Consider the following 21,139-nt stretch of genomic DNA (forward strand, 5'->3'; position numbering starts at 1 on the left):
AGTTACTTACATGATATTTTTTGTAGAAACATAATATATATACATCATAATTATAGAAAATGTCCCTAAATAATAAACAACAAAAATTAATGGTAATATTTTAAAGCTGATAAAAAAGAAGTAAAGTTGATAAAGAAAAAACAAAAGCACAAATTAATTAAGTCACATATTAATTAGTTTGACTTTGCACATAGTGGACCACCAAGTTCATATTTTCCTACTTACACAACTAGAAATTTGCTTTTTACCTGCGGATTTTCCTGCGTACGCATTTCTGCTGATAATACATGAGGATTTTCCTGCGGTATAATGGTGACGTTTTTCGTTGTTGCTGATTTACAGGCGACTATATTTCCGCAACAACTTTCATCTTTTTCCTGCGGTAAATGTCCGCAGCAAACTTCTTTCCAAAGTTTATGAGTATTTTATCATTAGGAAATTCCGCAGGTAAATTTCATGTCAATTTTTTGTGATTTTACTTTCATATAAATAAGGTAGAATTACTTTTTAGACAAATAAAAAATATAAGACAAGTTCCACAATTAAAGATGAGAATATAATTCGGACTCGCAGTATGCATCTGAATCCATCTTGATTTGGAAAGGAAAATTAGTTTTGATTTAGTGTTGGGTTTGAGTTTTCCCCGAAATTAAAATTTGGAGCACGAATTCTTTGGAGTGTTATATTTTTGCACCTGAACCCGCTCCACTAGTAATTTTATTGTAATTTTTAAATTTTATAGTATATTGTCTATTAACTTCACTGAATTAAGAGTTTTGATAAATTTATCTATTTAATTTTGAACTCAGTAATTAAATAAATTGTTTTCATAATTAAAATTTTATTTTTAATTAAAATTATGACAAAAAATGTTATTTGAAAATAGAATCAAAAGATACAACTTAAAAATTTAACGATATTAAATTTAAAATATAGTCAAACTAATTGACATATTATTTAACCATTCACGATTTAGTTTGATGATATCAAAATAAATAAATTTGTAAATTTACTATAGAAATTCCCAAAAATATAATTATTATATTTGTTTATAAAAAATTAAAGAAAAGTCATATATAAACATTAAAATTATTCAATATTTTTAAGAAATTTTTTTTTGTTACAAAGACCTATTTTGCTAAAAAAGAAATGTATCAAAGACCTATTTTTGCATAACTAACAATTTAGGCCTAACTCCTAAAACAAATTATTCATAAGAAACCCTCAATTTAGGCTTATCGAAAGAAACCCTCACACTCGCGTATTCTTAACCCACCACTGTACACCTCATCGTCGCATCTCAAATCACCACCGTCACACCTCGCCACCGCATCTCAACCATAGTCATCATAACCTCGTCGCCGTCGTAAGTGTTGCGTGCCACTCTATTTTATATCAGTCTGGTGTCTCGCAATTTTTCATTATTCTCGTTTCATTATTCATTTCTGTGAACTACAGTGAGTTAGGATTTTGATTTTCTTCTGGTTTAGCCACCACCGTCACACCTCACGGCCATCGAATCTTAACCTCTTTACGTTGCATCTCAACTTCGTTGTCATCTTAACCTCGTCGCCTTCGTAAGTGTTGCGTTCCACTCTATTTTATTTCAGTCTCATTTCTGTCATTTTTCATTATTCTCGTTTCATTATTCATTTTGGTGAACTGTAGTGAGTTAGGGTTTTGATTTTCTTCTAATTGAGGGTTTTTCTTCTAATTTAGTATTTTTATGTGTTGTTTCTTTGAACATTTTCAATTTTCAAATTGCTTTAGTTGCTAGAATAGTTATTTTTCTAATATTGGAGTCTATTGTCAAGTTGAAGGAGCCAAAGAATTCTGATATTGTCGCCATTGCTACTTGCATAGAGGTATTAATGCTGATTCAAATGTCCCTATCAATTATTATTTCCATTGTCTCCATTTTCCACTTTGTTGTTTGGTTTTGCTTAGTTTCGTTGGACTTTCAGGTACAAGCTAATGTTTATCTTGTACTACTTTATTTATTTGCAAGGTTTTTGGTCAGTATAAGATAGTTCGGTGAAAAAATTTCAAATGTGTTGTTTAATTGTCTCACAACATGCTTCAAAATATAGGTTTATATATATATGCTAATATTTGTGGTTTTTTGTGTTGTTCTATCAGTTTAATAAGATAGTTGTGAAAAAAAACCTTGTGGAGTTTTGTTCTACTTTTGGTGCACAAAACTGCTCCTAGTTTTATTTAGAAAACAATTTCTTAAAGAAAACAATTTGTATTTAAGAAAACAATTGAAAAATATGATAGAACTTTCTTAAAGAAAACAAACTTTATAATCATTCGTGGAAACTTTGAGAAGAATGTCTAAACATGAAAGAAATGCCAAAATTGATAATGGTAATTGGTGAACATCAATGACAAACAAGAATGAAGAACCAAGTGGTAATGGTAGATGACTTTTGAATTAAAACCCATTTAAGGAGGAAACTCTCTTGAACCTATCACATGTTAAACAAGCTATTAATTTCTATCATTCTAATCTTGTTTGATCATTATATTAATCAATTGAGTAACAATTACATTCATCTAATTATGGAACAAGCGTCACAAAATATCAGTTAATTTAATAGAACTTAATTGTTTTTGTTTGTGCATTTTTTTGAATTCTCATTCTATTGATTGGAGGAGCATAGAAGAATTTGGTCGACATGGATATTGAAATTAATGTTCATTTTTATAATTATGATTGTATATTATTTGTTCCTTTGGGACAATTGATATTCCTTCCTGGTCCACCATAGAAAAACTACCTGTTGAATAGCTATATGCACATAACTACCTGGTCCACCAAGTTGCTTCTTTGATTAGCTATATGCACAAAACTACCTGGAAAAATTGGGAGTCTGAATTTATAGGATATTATATTTCTACACCTATTTTTACTCTTTCTTGTGCTTATAGTGTATGCTGAATTTAATGTTTTGCATTCATCATAGGTTGTGTTGCAAACTCCATATGCTCAATTATATTTAGTGCTACCTCTTCTAGTGCTCACAAAATTTTATATTGTTAATGTAACATTCTATTCATTTATATTAATTAGAGAACATGGTTAATTACTTTTAAGTTTCATGATGTTACTCTCTGTGTCTTTTTCTTGTTACTTGTTTGTGGTCTCATAGAATAAATATGGTTCTTTTTCTTGTTACTTGTATTGAAGGTGGATGAACATTCACCAATAAATATAGCTAATAATATAATATAGTACTAGTAGCTAAATGTATGGGGGATGGATGGATCCATTTGAATTTATCCAATGTCACATTTTGAGTAATTATATATGTTGTTCCTTTTGTGTGATTATACAGGATAATATGTCTCTGTTTGTTCAAATAAATATCTATATTATTAGTATTTTAAGTCTCTATTGTTTCATATTAAATGTTTTATTTGAAATATTTGATTGTCTCATACCGTTCACTATTTTATATTACTGATGAAGAATTAAGTATTTTTTATTAATATATTTTCATATTTATTGTATCTAAAACATTTAACTATTCATTGTAAAAAATACACCTAATTGCTCTACTAACTAATTTATGATTAAGGACAATTTTTTTTCACATTCCTTCAAACTTAATTGGTCACAGTTACTGCAGATTAGGGCCCTGCAGATTGTTGTAGTCAAATTGCATCATCAATTATATTAAATGGATTTGTGCCTAGAATAAGTACTATCCCATATAATTTTCTTTCATGCAAAAATTCCTTTTGAAACTAACATGTATTTAGATAACAAATTATGGGCTTAAATGGATTTGTGCCCATAATATAATTTACTATTCCGTCTAATTCTCTTCCAAAAAACTTCTTATCAAAGACCGCATGTGTACAGGAAATGGAAGTTCCTGCACACAGGACATGGATGTACAATAGACTTCTCCTTGGTCGAAAAGCATATACATTTGAGTTTTTAAAAGGTATCGAAGAATTTATTCAATTTGCTTGTCTGCAAGACAAATATTTGAATGAAGGTGTAATAAGATGTCCATGTAAGTTGTGTAAAAATGAAAATCATTTAACCCCAGATGTAGTTAACGTTCACATTCATCAAAAGGGTTTTACACCCAACTATTGGGAATGGACATCCCACGGTGAGAAAGTCTGTCATGTTCATGATAACGACGACGATGAAACATACATAGATGTGTCTTATAGTAGTAGTAGTCACCAGTAGTGTTATGATCATGATGATAGACACCAAGACATGGTATATGATGTTGCTGGCCTTAATCGTGAGCAACATTGTCCTCAAAATCAAGAGGAGCCTCCAAATATGGAAGCTGACCAGTTTTATAAAATGTTGAATTCTGCTCAACAACCACTATGGCCTCGATGTAAAAATACAACAGAGTTGTCTGCCTCTATTACAATGTTGGGTTTAAAATCTAAGCACAACATGTCACATGCTTGTTTCGATGACGAGATGAAGTTTATGAAGGAGTCAAGTCACCCTGAGAACATAATTCCATCAAACTTTAGGGAAACAAAGAAACTTGTTGCCGGACTCGGTTTATCCAAGATCAAGATAGATTGTTGCATTAATGGGTGTATGCTTTATTATAAAGATGACATAAATTTGAAGGAATGCAAATTTTGTAATGAGCCTCGATATAAAGCCAATAATGTACATAGGAGAAACTCTAAGTACGTTCCTCGCAAGAGATTGCATTAATTGCCTCTCACCCTTCACTTGCAAAGATTATATGCTTCTCCGAGATCTGCAGGGCACATGAGATGGCACTTTGAAAATCGTAGAGAAAAAGGTGTGTTGTGTCATCCTTCAGACGGAGAAGCATGGAAACACTTTGACCAAGTATATCCTAGATTTTCCTCAGAACCTCGAAATGTTAGACTTGGTTTGTGTGCTGATGGCTTCACCCCTTTTAGCCAATCAGCCACACCATATTCTTGTTGGCCAGTAATTGTCACACCATATAACCTACCTCCCGAGCTATGTATGATGACGCCTTATATGTTCTTGTCCTTGATCATTCCAGATCCACACAGTCCAAAAGGTAAAATTGATGTGTATTTGCAGTCGCTTATAGATGAGTTGCAACAATTGTGGAATGCTGGTGTAGTAACATATGATGCTTCAAAGAGGCAAAATTTTCAATTGAGAGCTACATTAATGTGGACAATAAATGATTTTCCAGCCTATGGTATGTTGTCTGGGTGGAGTACTGCTGGAAGATTAGCATGTCCAACATGCAAGGAAAATTCAAAAGCTTTTACATTGAAACACGGAAGGAAAACGTCTTGGTTTGATTGTCACCGTCAATTTTTACCTGATAATCATGCATTTAGAAGAAACAAGGTTGCCTTTTACAAGAATAGAATTGATAAAAATGAGCATCCTCCTATGTTAAGTGGTGAACAAGTGTGGGAAAAGGTTTATGGAATTCCCAAGATAACTGACATGAGGAAATGCATTGTTCCTGGCTACGGAATTTTGCACAATTGGACCAAAAGAAGCATATTTTGGGATTTGCCTTATTGGAGACACAACCTATTGAGGCTTAATCTTGATGTTATGCATATAGAGAAGAACGTGTTTGAAAATGTATTTCATACAATTATGGACAACAAAGAGAAAACTAAGGACAATGAGAAGGCACGATTGGACTTAGCAGAGTATTGCCACAGAAAGGAGTTGTTGCTGAAAAAAAAATCCTAATGGGAATTATACCAAACCTAAAGCCAAGTTTTGTTTGACAAATGAACAGAAAAATGATGTGTACGAATGGGTGAAGGGGTTAAAGATGCCTGATGGTTATGCTTCCAATTTAGGTAGATGTGTGGTACAAAATATAAAAGACTCTTTGGGATGAAAAGCCACGATTGTCATATATTCATGGAATGTCTACTTCCATAGCTTTTTGTGCTCTTCCTGAACCAATATGAAAACCCTTAACTGAACCCAGTCAATTCTTTAGAGACTTGTGTTCAACAACGTTGCGAGAAGGTCACTTATTACAAATGGAACAAAACATTCCTATAATAATATGTAAGTTGGAGTGTATCTTTCCACCTGCATTTTTTGACTCTATGGAGCATTTACCGGTTCATTTGCCTCTTGAAGCTAAGTTGGGTGGGCTAGTTCAATATCGTTGGATGTATCCATTTGAAAGGTTTATAAATAAAATTAAAAAAACCGTAAAAAACAAAAAAAAAAATGTGGAAGGATGTATTAGTGAAGCATATTTGGTTCAAGAGATAACCTATTTCAGTACCCATTATTTTGTGCCTCTTGCCCAATATGCAAGTACAATTGGCCTAAATAAGAGGACTCATCAAGACCATGTGATACAAACTTTGCCTATCTTTGAAAATTTACATGGCGAAACAAGTGGAAAATGCAGTGATAGGTGGCTTAACGATAAAGAATTGGCGGCTGCCCAATTGCATGTTCTCTTAAATTGCATTGAGGTTAAGCAATTCATTGAGTAAGTATTAATATATTAAATATATCTCCATTATTCAACGAACAACAACATCTAATTTTTTTAAAATATCATGTATAGGATGTATGTACAAAGTTTGAAAAGTATATATGGAGATCTCAATGACAATGTCATTGATACACAAATAGAAGTTGACTTTCCGCGATGGTTTCAAGAATATGTAAGCACTTATTTAGACTATTCAATCTTATTTGGATTAAAACAAAGATGTACAAATTGTTTAACCTAAGTTATATGAATTGCTTTATGTGACTAGGTGACAAAGAATCACAAACTTACGATGCAAAACCCTAACTTGTATGACTTGGCAAGAGGACCCTTGAGACTAGCAAAGTTATGGCCTATTTATCATGTGAATGGATACCAATTCAACACAACTTCTTGGGGTGAAGGCAAAATAACATATAATAGTGGAGTATGTGTTAAGGGAATTGGTCAAGGTGAAACCTCAAGTGATTATTATGGTGTTGTTTCCGAGATTCTAGAATTTGAATGGCGAAGTCAAGCAACACGAAAGCTAATTTTATTTTACTGTGATTGGTTCGACCCTTCAAGTCGTGGAATGAGGATACATAATCAATACAAGATTGTAGAAGTACGAAAAGGGAGAAAATACGGTAAATTTGATCCTTTTATTTCAAAATCTGCAACTCAAGTTTACTATTCACCTTATCCTGGGCGCCAAAGAGTTGATTGGTTGGTAGTTATGAAGACAAAGCCGAGAGGGGTTGTTAATGATAGGCATACTTTAGAAGTTGATTTTCAAGTGCAAGAATCAGAAGTTAATGCAACAATTGAAGATGACCCAATTGATAACTTACAAGATGATTCAGTTTATGGTGAATAAGTTGATTTGCATATGATGCAAGATGATGAGGATGAAGATGATTTCAGTGACGATGGTGAAGATGAAGATGATTCTATTGAATAGTATTTGTTAGCTCTTTATTGATAATGTGTTTGATTTAACATAGTAGTATTCAAAAAGGAATTGGTAGATTTAATAAAAAGGAATTGGTAAATCTTTACTTCATATGCTTATTTTTTATTAGAAGTATAAATAGTGTAACATAATGCTTATTTTTTACTCATTGCAACCTAACGTTTGTCTCTTGTTCATATATCTCAATAATTAAAGCATATACATGATCGGGGTCGAGCCCACATTGTAGTGTTTGCATTCTATTTTTTACCCATATATCTCGTATAGAATATATAACCTACTTTTTCTTCTTTTGCAGTCAATTATGAAGCAAACCAAAAGGTCAACAAAGAAGAGAGTTGTAAAGGTTAATATTCCCCCCTCAAACTCAACTTCCATTACTCAACCTCATCCCACTCCACCATTATTTCAGCCTCAACTCACTCAACCACAGCTCACTCCACCCTTATTTCAGCCGCAACTCACTCAACCTCAACCACTACCCATTCCACTTCTATTTAAACCTCAACCACAACCCATTCCATCCGTATTTCAACCTCAACCACAACCCATTCCATCCATATTTCAACCTCAACCCTTTACACCTTCATTTCAACCACAATCCAACCAACTTATTCATCCTCAACCCCAATCACGACCCAAATCCACCCAATCTCATCCTCTACTATCTCAATCCCCACCCATATATCGATCTCGTCCTCAATCCACTCAATCTTACCCTCCACCACCGCAATCTCAAGCTCAACCTCGATCACGACCCAAATCCAAGCAATCTCACCCTCCACCACTTCAAGCTCAACCTCAAGTTCAATCTTCATCTAGTCATATTAGTAGTGAAGAAAATATATCAAAAATTCCAATACTCCCAGAAGGGGATGAATGAGTAACTCACATTTTATTGATGTTTTATTTTATTATTAAGTTGCACTACATAATTTTATATATTTCTTTTTTTACATAGGGTTGATCAACACAAACTAGTAATTTCAACAATTGCTAGTATCATACGTTCTAGCTTGGAAGAGGGAAAACCGTCATGGAGAAAGTTAAGTAAAGATAACCGAAATGATTTGTTCGACTTGTTTAAGGTAATATTACTACATTCAACTGATTTTCTGCCAACCATAACTATACTAGATACAAACACATCCCACATTAATCTTTCTAGACTTATTTGTCTCATAAATGCAACTATATATAATGTTTTCTTGAAAAAAGATAAACTTTAGTAGTTGATAATACATGTATTCTGATTATTGTAGTTGGCTTGTGCTTGGAGTGTATTACTAGTATGAGATTATTTTTGGTTGGGATCTGGGATGTGCTGAAGTTTTGATAGAGTTGGCTTTAACTTTGCTGCAATAATGGTTTTAATTGTTTAGGGGATGAAAGAGTCCCAATGGGACTATTGAGAGATAATTTTCATGTTGACTGACATTATATTCTGTTCAGTTTGAGGTTTTTGTTCCAATTCTTAAATATATAGAAATTATCAAATGATACTTGCACTATAGGAGGTATGCAATCTAAACCAGCTATGAAATTCAGATTCTTACTCATTTTAGGTTGATATTTATTGATAGTAAAATAGTATCAGATTTAAAAAATAGGCAACTAAATGCTGGTCCTTTGGCATGGAAGCCACGAAACTGCCTAAAAACAAAAACATTGAAAAATGCAGGAAATTTAATTTTTTAACGGTGAATAATTAATTGGTTAAGGTTTAATTACACTTAATCTTGCAAAATGTAAGAAATTTAATTTTAATCTTTAAAAAAAATTATATTGTACCTGTTTTCTTCTTCAATTAAATTAAATTAATTAATAGTGAGATCAAATCAATCAATAAAAATATATGTTTTTAGTTGAAATATGAGATTCGGCTTTGTGTTTTAGTGAGAATGATTCTTGCAATCATTGATTTCTGTCATGTAAGAATTTGATATACTTTTTCTTGGTTGATGTGGAAGAATTTGACATAATTCAACAAATTGCTCAAAAACGTTAAAGCAAAGAAGGTGAGAAGCATCATCTGGCTTGCAACAAAGTGGCATATATGGTGCATGAGAAATAAATTGATATTTGATGGTGCATTGTGAGATTTTACAAAGGTGCATTATGAGATTTTACAAAGATCATTATGATGGTGATGGTGCACTATGAAATTGATTAATTTATTATTTTGTTTGTCAAATTACTGTTTTTATGATTGTTTAAATTATATATTATAAAATATTTTATAATGTGTTTTTGAATAATTGTTGTTATTGTATATTTAAAATATAATATTTTAGAATGTTAGATTATCTTACTCTTATTAATACGTTTTGATTATATAAAAATATAAACAAATAACCTTCCTTACAAATCAAAAGTGGTAAAGGAAAAACATTGCACAATTACAAAATAAAGGAAAAACATTGCACAATTACAAAATAATAGTGATTTCTAATATCAAAATTAAACATTGAAAAATTTCAATAGCAGCCAAGAACATTGAAAAATGCAACTAACTAACTTGTAATCAATCAAGATTTACTATTGAACAATTTGCACATTCACTGTAAAATGCTGAATTTGTACAAACTAGTTTCATTTGAAATTAAAATATTAAAGATGCAATCATAGAAAAAGGAGCTACATTGGGACAGATCACAAAGACTAACACTTAAAAGATATTAAAAATCAAAATTTAAAGTGAATGTATACCAGATCAAACTTATATAACTCTAGTAGATTCCAAGTTTGACACAGTAAAAAGAAAAACAATTTTGGAGTTAGCCTCACATTTGCTTCATAAACAAGACTATTTGCTGCATCTGCTCTTTGACACTTTACTACTTCCTATATATATAAAAACACATATTCAGATATACATTTCATAAATCCAATATTATTTCTTACATTTTATGTTCATTCATATATACATCTGCTCATAAAATGTTTCTCAATGTAATCTGTTTGGTTGATTAATTAGTTAGTTTGTGTATTGTGTGGTTTTTAATTTCTCTCCTAGCCTGATTCCTAGATTGATGTGTGAGATATTGTTTCTATTTTATGCATCCATTTTGTTCATCTTCTCCCACTACTTTTGTTTTTTTCCATTACAGAAAAGGTTAACATGGCCCCCAACTTTGAATGACATGGTACGACGCAACTTTGAAAAAAGGAGTGCAGCTAAGATGTTACAACTAATGCAAGATGCACGTAAAGATTTGGAAAATAAGCCAACTTGGATGGGAGAGACAACGTGGGAACAATTGAAGACAATTTAGAATTCCTCTAATTTCCAAAAAAAAAAATCTGAGATAAATAAAATAAACCGCAATTCTATGGATGGTGCATCTCTTCACATTGGCGGATCAATTCCTCATCAGGTGCTTTGGAAAAGAATGGTATTGTTACTTTTCTATTTTATATTTAAATATTAATGAAATTAAGATATAGTTTTTTTTATAGAAGGAGGCGAAAGGAGAAGACCCAATATTTAGTGACTTTTATTTTTGTACTCATCGTACTAAAGATAAAAACTGAGTCGGTATTCATGCTGAATCTGCATATGTAAGCTCATCATCTTAAGTATTATTTTAAGGATTATGCACTACGTGTGTTCCAACAATTAGTTAATAATTCTGATTATATGAAAACATTTATGCCTTAAATTTTCTATTTTCTTGCAGGAGAAATTTAAAAACAAAAAGATTGAGTTATCATTTGAAGCTTCGACTTTTGTTTCGGGAGAGGACGAAGTTGATAATCAACCAACCAAAGATATGCCATCTGATATTGATATATGGGTGGATGTAGTTGGGAGAAAGAAAGGGAGAATATTTGGTCTTGGATCTATATCCAAAACATTGAATCCAAATCAGCCATCAATGCGTTCTGATTCAAAGGCTAATTTAGAGGTTGATGCTTTGAGAAGTCAAGTTCATGCTTTGAATGAATCGTTGCAAAAACAGGAGCAAGAAAAGTTGTTGATGAAACAACAGTTGCAACGACAAGAAAAAGAGATGGTCGAGACCAACAAAAATTTAAACTTTTTGATGCATCATTTAGGATTTGTTGGATCTTCTTCTCGTCCAAGCTCATCACCACAATCCAACAATGAAACTGATGAAGATAGTGGGGATGATGAGATTAGTAGTGATCACATTGAGTAGTATTTGTATTTATTTTGTTAAATTGGTTGTATCATGTACTTAATTATACTTAGTTTTTTTTTTATCATGCTTTAATTAATACTTAGTTATGATTTGCGAACATGATATCAATTTTGTTTAGAATTATCACAATAGTTTGATCATGCTTTAATTAATATTTACTTTTGATTTGAAAACATGATATAAATTTGATTTTGGAGTATTGCAATAATATTTTAATTAAAGACTAATATTAAATATTAAAAATAAATATTTATAATAATATTTTCATATATTTTTAGTTAAAATTTTCGTACAAATAAAAAATTAGAAAAACTCATTTACGGTGGAAATTTAAGCCTATTGATTCTTTTTTTAAATAATTTTGATACGAAATTACCTACGGATTTTCTTGGGAAACTTATCTTGCAGTGAAATTCCATGTGGATATACCTGCAGATTTTCATGCGAAACATATTTGTATGAATAGTACTGCAGATATTTCTGTACGAAAAGTCGTAAGAAAGTGCCTTAAGTTTGCTTAATATTTGTTGCGGGTTCTACTTACGTTTCCTGCGGATTTATCCGCAGGTCTTTTGCCCGCGGATACGTAAATCTTCAGGAAATAATTATCCACGAATGTTTTACGTGGGGATATGGTTCCGCCAAGAAATCCGCAGGTAACGTGTGTTCCTGCGAATTGTTTGATTAAATCCACAGGTAAAAAGCAAGATTCTAGTAGTGTTATTTTACTAAAAATGCAAGTTGAATATGCATGCATGATGCATACACGTGAAAAACTTTATTGTAATATTACAGTGCAAGTGACTTGCAAAACACATCTAAAGTTAATATTCACACTTCACACTAATTATGCTTCACATGTTAACAATCAAGATAATCTTTACTATTGTAAGACATTATAAACAATTTATGCCCATTCATTTCTTACACGTACCCTTCTCTTTTTCTTCATCTATAAATACTTTGTTTTGAAATAGTTGACAACAATTAAAAAAATGACTTTTTATTTTGAAATAAATTAGATAACTGACTTAATTAACTTACAAACCATTGGAATTGAAAATCTTAGCATTTAAAAGAAGCATCAAGATTTTGTGGTTAGAAAGAAAAAGAAGTAATGCAAATAAAGAAAAAAGAAAAGCTTGAGTAAATGAACTTCACATGCGATTCACACTTCATAGTTGTTAATTAAAGACATGTCTTAGCATGATAACAAATGAGAAAATCTTACCATTGAGGGAACATGCATGATACTTGACTCACACATTCATCTCTTCTTTTTCTCTATAAATACTTGTGTTAGTCGATCATAGTTCTTCACCCCTCACTCACTCATAATCTCTCTCTCTCTCTCTTAATATTAATATACTCCTTTTTGTTGTTTTCCTCTTGAATATATATCCTGAGCTTATTTTTCACAATACAAAACCTCACCTTCAATACAAAGTCATTATCATAGTTTTTCACCCCTCCAATTGCAAATTTTTAGTGTCCACCCAACCACTACAATGACTGTTTCACTGTTCTTGATACTGGTTTATTTGCTCTCCTTGGAGCCGCATCGTTCCTTGGTGGCACCATGAGAATGATTGTTTCTCTATGTGTCATACTTCTTGAACTTACTAATAATCTTCTCATGCTCCCATTGGTCATGTTGGTTCTCCTCATTTTTAAGTCTGTGGCTGATTCTCTCACTCTGTCTATCTCGTCTCTCATACATTCATTACATATGCCTCAAATAATTTTAAAATATCAACTTTACCCTTGTAAATTTTAACTATTTTACAAACTCAAATTTCCTTTTTACTTCTCCATTTTAAATATTTTCGTGAAAATCAATTCAAGTTTTTTGGTACTTTTTCATAATTTTTTAAAAACTTAACTTGTGTTCCTTGGTAACGATAACGTATCAAAAAAATTATAAAACATTTCTCTGAAACTATTTGAAATTTTTTTAAAGACTTTCGGTACATAATATTGAACATGAAAATTGCCGAAAAACATTTCAGAAGTTTTTCGATAAACTCTTTTGTATCGATACTACCAACATTTTCACCATAGATCAAATATGAATCATTATAATTAATATTGTTAAAAACTATTATTGTGATTAATTATTATAATTTATTTTATTTTAAATATTTGATACAAATATTTAGATCAAATGTGTTTATAGTTCAACTTGAAGTTCAACAAAAAAATGTGGTTTTTCTTCAAAGTTTAGATCAAAATCATTAAAAGATTAATTTGGATGGACAATTAAAGTGATTTGTGGAGTTCACAATCATGCATTACCTAAAATTTTGGAGGGGCATACATTTGTTAGACATTTAGATAGAGAAGAGAAAAAGCATGTTGATGACATACCAAAAATATAATGTTGCACTGAAACACATATTACTCTCATTGCAAGACTGAGACAAGTAAAATATTACTCATATCTCACAAATATATAAGCAGAAGAGTATGATTCGATTGCATGTAAGAGGTGCTAAGACAAAAATGTAACATTTATTCAAGTTAATTGTAGATATATAACATGTGTGTTAGAATAAAAAGCTGAAAAAAAGACTCAGAAGTTTTGAGATATATTTTTTGGACCCGTCCAAATTCAGTGAAGTTGTCGAACTTCATTAATAAATAGAAATACAGAATAAACTAATAAATGACAAAAATATGAGTTAAATATATAATTGAATTAATTATAGTTTAATTAACTGTCCATACTTAAAATTTGGGGGAATTAATAAGATCTAATAAATTAATGTACAATGTGTATTTTTTTTTTACCAGAAAATAATATACATGTGATATAAAAAAAAGTAGATTAGTGCACTTTGACAAAGTTAAGAGAGTACTATAAAAAAAACCTACTTACATTCACAAAGTTCCTTTTATTGACAATGTTAATTGACGTTTACATACTACTAATATAATATTGCATACACCAATAAATTCAATATATGTTTTTAACATGAATTTTCAAGAGTACCCATATATTCTTTAATTTGTTTATCAATATAATTTTTCTCCCCTTTGATGGATTGATTTCAAAACCAAAGTTTATAAAGCATAATATATTGCATACTCCTTTCCTGCCAATACGAGTTTGCAAAATAAATTCATGAAATAAAATATTACGATTTTATCCTTAGGAAAAAAAAAATTGGAGTTCAAAATCAAGCTAGCGTCAATTAATGAACTTCACATGCAATTGACACTAATTACCAAAATACTTAGCTTGCTAACCATTAAGAATATATTAGCATTAAAAGAAATCAAATCATATATATATATATATAGTCATTAAAAAAAATAAAACAAATCATAGACTTCTACAATTGACACTTTTGGTCGAAAGCGTGTGACCCATTGTTTGACATGTGTTGTTAGAATTGATGTATTAATGTCAATATCATCTATGATGTCTGTTTCAGTATGCACTTCATAGTCATAGGCACTAAACAAATACACAATTTTAATTTGTTGTTTTAAGTTGTTTATTAATTAAAGTTCCCGATTTTTGTCTTTATTTTATCTCTTTCATTTAATAGAGAAATACTAATGTAATAAATATTTTAAAATCTTGTCTTCAAATAGAGAAAAGATTCTCACAATGACTTAGATTATTGGAAGAAAGTTTGGAAATGTGAAAAAACGTTAACTCATGATCCAGACAAATAGATTATAGTATCAAAGATTCTTATTCCTATTCTAACCTTATCTTTTCTATCTATTTTCTTTACTTTTCAAGTAGTTATTGGTTTGGTGATTCACTACTTACTAATCTAAGAAAAAATTAGTTAAATTGATTTATAACATTGAAAAATGTAATGGTGTCTACATGGAAGCTAACAAAGAAATTTTGTAGTCCATTAAATTTACATTATGGTTCAATTTATCAAGTTTACATTTTCATACCTCGTAAGCTTCATGTATATCACACTTTAATAATTATATATACATAAGTTCTATAAAATATATAGAGGAGGTTGTCATTCAAATATATATATATATAGGAGGTCCAAATACTAACTACGATAAAATAAAATAAAAACAATATTTTGATTGATAATAATAATAATAATAATAATAATAATAATAATAATAATAATAATAATAATAATAATAAATCCCTAGCTATCATATTGAGTTCGGTTGGGTACTTACAACTACTTTGAAAGTAAAATCAATTTAAGCTTTAAATTATTTTAAAATTAATTAAATATAAATAATTACGTGAATCACTTTATATAATTGATTGTTGGATACTATGCACAAATAAAGTCTAAGATATAAGAGTGATCACCAATAATATTAATAATAATGTAATCCCTTCAAAATGTTAAACATGTAAACTATAAATGAAAGTTACTTACATGATACTTTTTATAGTTGTGTATGTATTAGTGAATAGCCAGAGGGAAAAAGAAACATAATATATATATATATATATACCATAATTATAGAAAATGTCACTAAATAGTAAACAAACAAAAATTGTGGTAATATTCTAAAGCTGATAAAAAAGAAGTAAATTTGATAAAGAAAAACAAAAGCATGAATTAGCGAAGTCACCTATTAGTTAATTTCACACTTTACACATAGTGGACCATCAAGTTCATATTTTCCTACTCATCTTGCTAAAAATGCAAGTTGAATATGCATGCATGATGCATACACTTGAAAAGCTTTATTGCAATATTACAGTGCAAGTCTTGCAATGTTTGACATGTGTTGTTGGTGATGTCGAACGCATAAACAACACATACAAATTAATTACATTAAATTAATTAATTTTCTCAAATATTTGATGTTGATGTATCGCTGTCGTATATGGTGTATGTTTAATTATCGATTTGTGTCTTTGTTTCATCCATTTTCTTTTGTACACTAGTGTCATAAATAATTTGGCCTTTTACTTTCAAATATAAAAAAGATTCCCACTATGAGTTGTCAAATTGGATGAGAGTATGGAAATATGAACAAAGCTCACATATAGTTCCCAGAAAAATGTGAAGCATATTAGTTTTAGTTTGAGAAAAGTGGACCACACTAACACTCGCCATGCTAAAAATGCAATAGGAATATGCATGCATGATACTTAACCTATTGCATTAAATGGATTCAAGTATGCAAAACTCAATAATTATGAACATTCTGTTGTAAAGAAAACAAATTAAATGACTTAAGGAGGTAAACATTAAAAGAAGAGAATCTTAGCATTGTGTGTATAGAAAGAAAAAGAAACAGAGTATGTGTTGTTACTAAGCAAACACACGCACTCTTCTTCTTCTTCTTAATACCACTTATGATCCCTTAACTTAATTTCAGTTAACGTTTTAGTCATTTATCTTTTTTTGTCCCGATTTGGTCACTTATTTTAATTTAAGTGACAATTTGATCTTTTATGTTTTAAAACGTCAACAATGTTATATATAATGACATACATACATACATACATACATACATACATACATACATACATACATACATACATACATACATGCTAACAACATACATACATATAGACGCATTTTGATGTTTATACTCCTAAATCTAAATGAAATAATCCCCATAATTTGTTTTGTACACTAGTGTCATAAATATTTTGGTCTTTTACTTTTAAATATAAAAAAGATGTCCACTATGAGTTGGCTAATTGGAAGAGAGTATGGAAATGTGAACAAAGCTCACATATAGTTCCCAGAAAAATGTGAAGCATATTAGTTTTAGTTTGAGAAAAGTGGACCACACTAAGGCTCGCCATGCTAAAAATGCAATAGGAATATGCATGCATGATACTTAACCTGTTGCATTAAATGAATTCAGTTATGCAAATCTCAATAATTCTAAACATTATCTTGCAAAGAAAACAAATTAAATGACTTAAATAGCTAAACATTAAGAGAATAGAATCTTATAATTGTGTGTTTAGAAAGAAAATGAAACAGAGTATGTGTTGTTACAAAGCAAACACACTCACTCTTCTTTTTCTATAAATACTTATGTTAATATATCATTTTTCTTCACCCCTCACTGACTCATAATCTTGATATTTTCTCATTTTTTTTGTTATTATTCATTAACTAAAAATCGCTAGCTATATATTTCAATTAATTTTTAATATTAAATTTGGTTAATTTAACTTCCAATAATTTCTATGTTATTTGATCACTATTTTGTTCTATTAAGATATTTTTTACCACTTGACTAACTTATGTTGAAACTACACTTAAAAAGGCACTCACATTAAAAAAATAAATTCTTTTTTTATCTTTTCTTTCTGTTACCATACATACATACATACATACATACATACATACATACATACATACATATATATATATATATATAGACTTACATTGTAAACTTACATTGTCTACACCGGCCATAACATGAATGATGAAACTTCTTTGCTATTCATATATCAAAAGATGCTACTAAAAGTTGCAGAGAGGTTATATTTCATCAATTTTTTCATCAAATACTTTTTTTAGTACTTTATGTATAAAGAAACTACAAAGTAATGGTAAACTATTTAAATATTCAGCAATTCAACAACAAAGTCTATACTTCATCATTACAAACGCAGCTTCTACGACTTTGTGGCAAAACTAACAGATAAAGAAGCCGACATAATGGCTGGTATATGTAGACAATAGTTTTTTCTATTGAAAAATTATCTATTGTTTCTACATATATAATTATATATTTGCTGACTATAAAAATTGATAATGTAGGACTTAATGGGGTGGTGTATGTCTTTCCTGAGGAAAAACATAAAATTCTTATCACAAAATTTTAGGATTTTATAGGTTTCCCTTAACCTGTGGAGACATAACACTCTAAATCTGATATCATCATTGGAATAATTGATTCTAGAATCTGCAACAAGTAATATGTTATACTTTAACTCATGTTACAGATAATATGTTACTCTCTAAATCTGCAATATGTAATATGTTATACTTTAACTCATGTTAAAATTTTAATTTACAAAGAGAAAGAGAGTACAATTATACTAACATTGGTTGATATATATTTGTGTAGTAAATTAATTGGAACAAAGTATTATATGATTGATGAAGACGATATTGACCTATTATTCTCTCCAAGAGACTACACGGGTCATGGGACTAATGTAGCATTAGTAGCAACTGACAACCTAGTTAGCCATGTAAATATGTTAGGTTTAGGACAAATTAAGAGACGGGTCTTCCTCCACAAGAATTGTCGTCTATAAGGCATGTTGGTCCTCTGTTTGAGGCTCTACAAGCTTTCTTGCAGTTTTTGATGATGCTATTGCAGACGGGGTTGACATAATATCTGTCTCAATTGCTGGAATAAGAGACTGTCAACATGACCATTTTAGAGACGTACTATCCATTACATCATTTCATACAATGCATAATGAAGTGCTAAACTTGCGCCAAAAAACAAAATTCCAAAACATGCATCCTTACAGAATGTTTCACCTTGGTCAACTGATGTGGCTGCTGGGACTATAAATAAAAAATCTGTCATAAGAGACAAATTAATAAATAAAATCACTTATGACTAAATATATAATTTTATCTTCTCTAAATTCGAAATATAAAGTTATACAATTGTCTCATTTCTTGAATGCAAGCTAGACTAATTTGGTTTGTAAGTTAATAATATGAAATTTCGGATGCTTAATTATAAATTATCTTTTTATACATGATAATTACATAAGTAACAATATTTATATCTTAGTTAAATGATAGAGTATCTCAATGAATACGTTTGATCTTTTGGAAAAAAATGTATCCTATTGTCTATGTTGGAGATGCTCTGAATAAGGAAGCAAACTTCAAATGACGACAATCTAGGTAAATAGCTGTGATATTATTGAAGTTAACAAATAATTAAACCTTTGACATTATGAACAAACATTAAAGAAAAAATATATGCAAGGAGTCTCTAATATGTATGTATGTATGTATGTATGTATGTATGTATGTATGTATGTATGTATGTATGTATGTATGTATGTATGTATGTATGTATGTTATAGAGCCTCTTACTATATATTTTTGAGGAACAGAAGAGATTATAGTAGTGAGTTGTATAGAAGGTGTTTTGTGATAAAGAAGCTAGAGAGTATATATATTGAATAAGAAACATAAATATAATAATATTGAGAGAGAAATGTTATAAGTGAGTGAGGGGTGAATAGTAAGTTAAAAGTTAGGCTTTGTATTGTGAAAAGTAAGTTAAGTATATATATTGAAGAGGACAACAACAAAGAGTATATTAATATTGAGAGAGAGAGAGAGAGAGAGAGAGAGAGAGAGAGAGAGAGAGAGAGAGAGAGAGAGAGAGAGAGACTTAGAGATCATGAGTGAAGAACTATGATCGACTAACAAAAATATTTATAGAGGAAAAGAAGAGATAGATAAATCTATGTGTCAAGTATCATGCATGTCCCTCAATTGTAAGATTCTCTCATTTGTTACCATGCTAAAACATTTCTTTAATTAGCAACTATAAAGTGTGAGTCCCGTGTGAAGTTCATTAATTCAAGCTTTTCTTTTTTCTTTATTTGCATTATTTCTTATCAAACCACAAAATCTTGATGCACGTTTTAAATATTAAGATTTTCAATTCCAATGGTTTGTAAGTAAATAAAGTCATTTCTCTAATTTTTTTCAAAAGAAAAAGTCACTTTAATTTATTTCAAAACAAAAAGTCACTTCTTTAATTATTGCCAATAGCTTTAGAGGTGAAGAAAAATGTTATAGTAAAACAAAGTATTTATAGATGAAGAAAAAGAAAAGGGTACATGTAAGAGATAAATGTGCATATTTTATAGAACTTATGTATATATAATTGGTAAAGTGTAATATACATGAAGCTTACAAGGCATAAAAATATGGACTTGATAAATTGAACCATTAGTGTTAATTTAAGGGACCACAAAATTTCTTTGTTAGCTTCCATGTAAAAACCATTACATTTTTCAATGTTATAAACCAATTGAACTCAGTTTTTTTTCTTGGATTAGTAAGTAGTGATTCACCAAACTAATAACCACAGAAAAAATAAAGAGAAGAGATAGAAAAGAGAAGGTTAGAATAGGAATAAGAATCTCTAATACTATAATCTATTTGCGTGGAGTATGAGTTGATGTTTTTTCACATTTCCATAATTTCTTCCAATAATTTTAGTCATTGTGAGAATCTTTTCTATATTTGAAGATAAGATACTTAAATATTTATTACATTACTATTTCTCTATTTAATGAAAGAGATGTTACAAAGACAAAAATCAGTAACTCAAATTAATAAATAGTTTAACATAATAAATTAAAAATGTGTGTTTACTTAGTGTCTATGACTATGAAGCACATATCGAGACAAACATCATGCACAACATTGACATTAATACATCAATTTGAACAACATGTGTCAAACACTAATACACATATACCTTCGACCAAAAATGTCAATTGTAGAAATCTATACTTTGTTTTATTTTATTAATGACAATATATATATATA

The 21,139-nt window shown here is 29.9% G+C and overlaps 1 long non-coding RNA gene across 1 annotated transcript; it reads left to right on the forward strand.

The window, feature by feature from the left end:
* The first annotated feature begins 1,262 nt into the window (after window positions 1-1,262).
* LOC101504872 (uncharacterized) lies at window positions 1,263-8,577 on the forward strand. The gene is made up of 4 exons (XR_012161915.1): window positions 1,263-1,577; window positions 1,815-1,865; window positions 7,745-7,792; window positions 8,408-8,577. It is a non-coding gene; the product is annotated as an uncharacterized lncRNA (long non-coding RNA).
* The last annotated feature ends 12,562 nt before the right edge of the window (window positions 8,578-21,139 follow it).

This window comes from Cicer arietinum, chromosome 2 (assembly GCF_000331145.2).
Source record: "Cicer arietinum cultivar CDC Frontier isolate Library 1 chromosome 2, Cicar.CDCFrontier_v2.0, whole genome shotgun sequence".
Lineage (NCBI taxonomy): Eukaryota > Viridiplantae > Streptophyta > Magnoliopsida > Fabales > Fabaceae > Cicer > Cicer arietinum.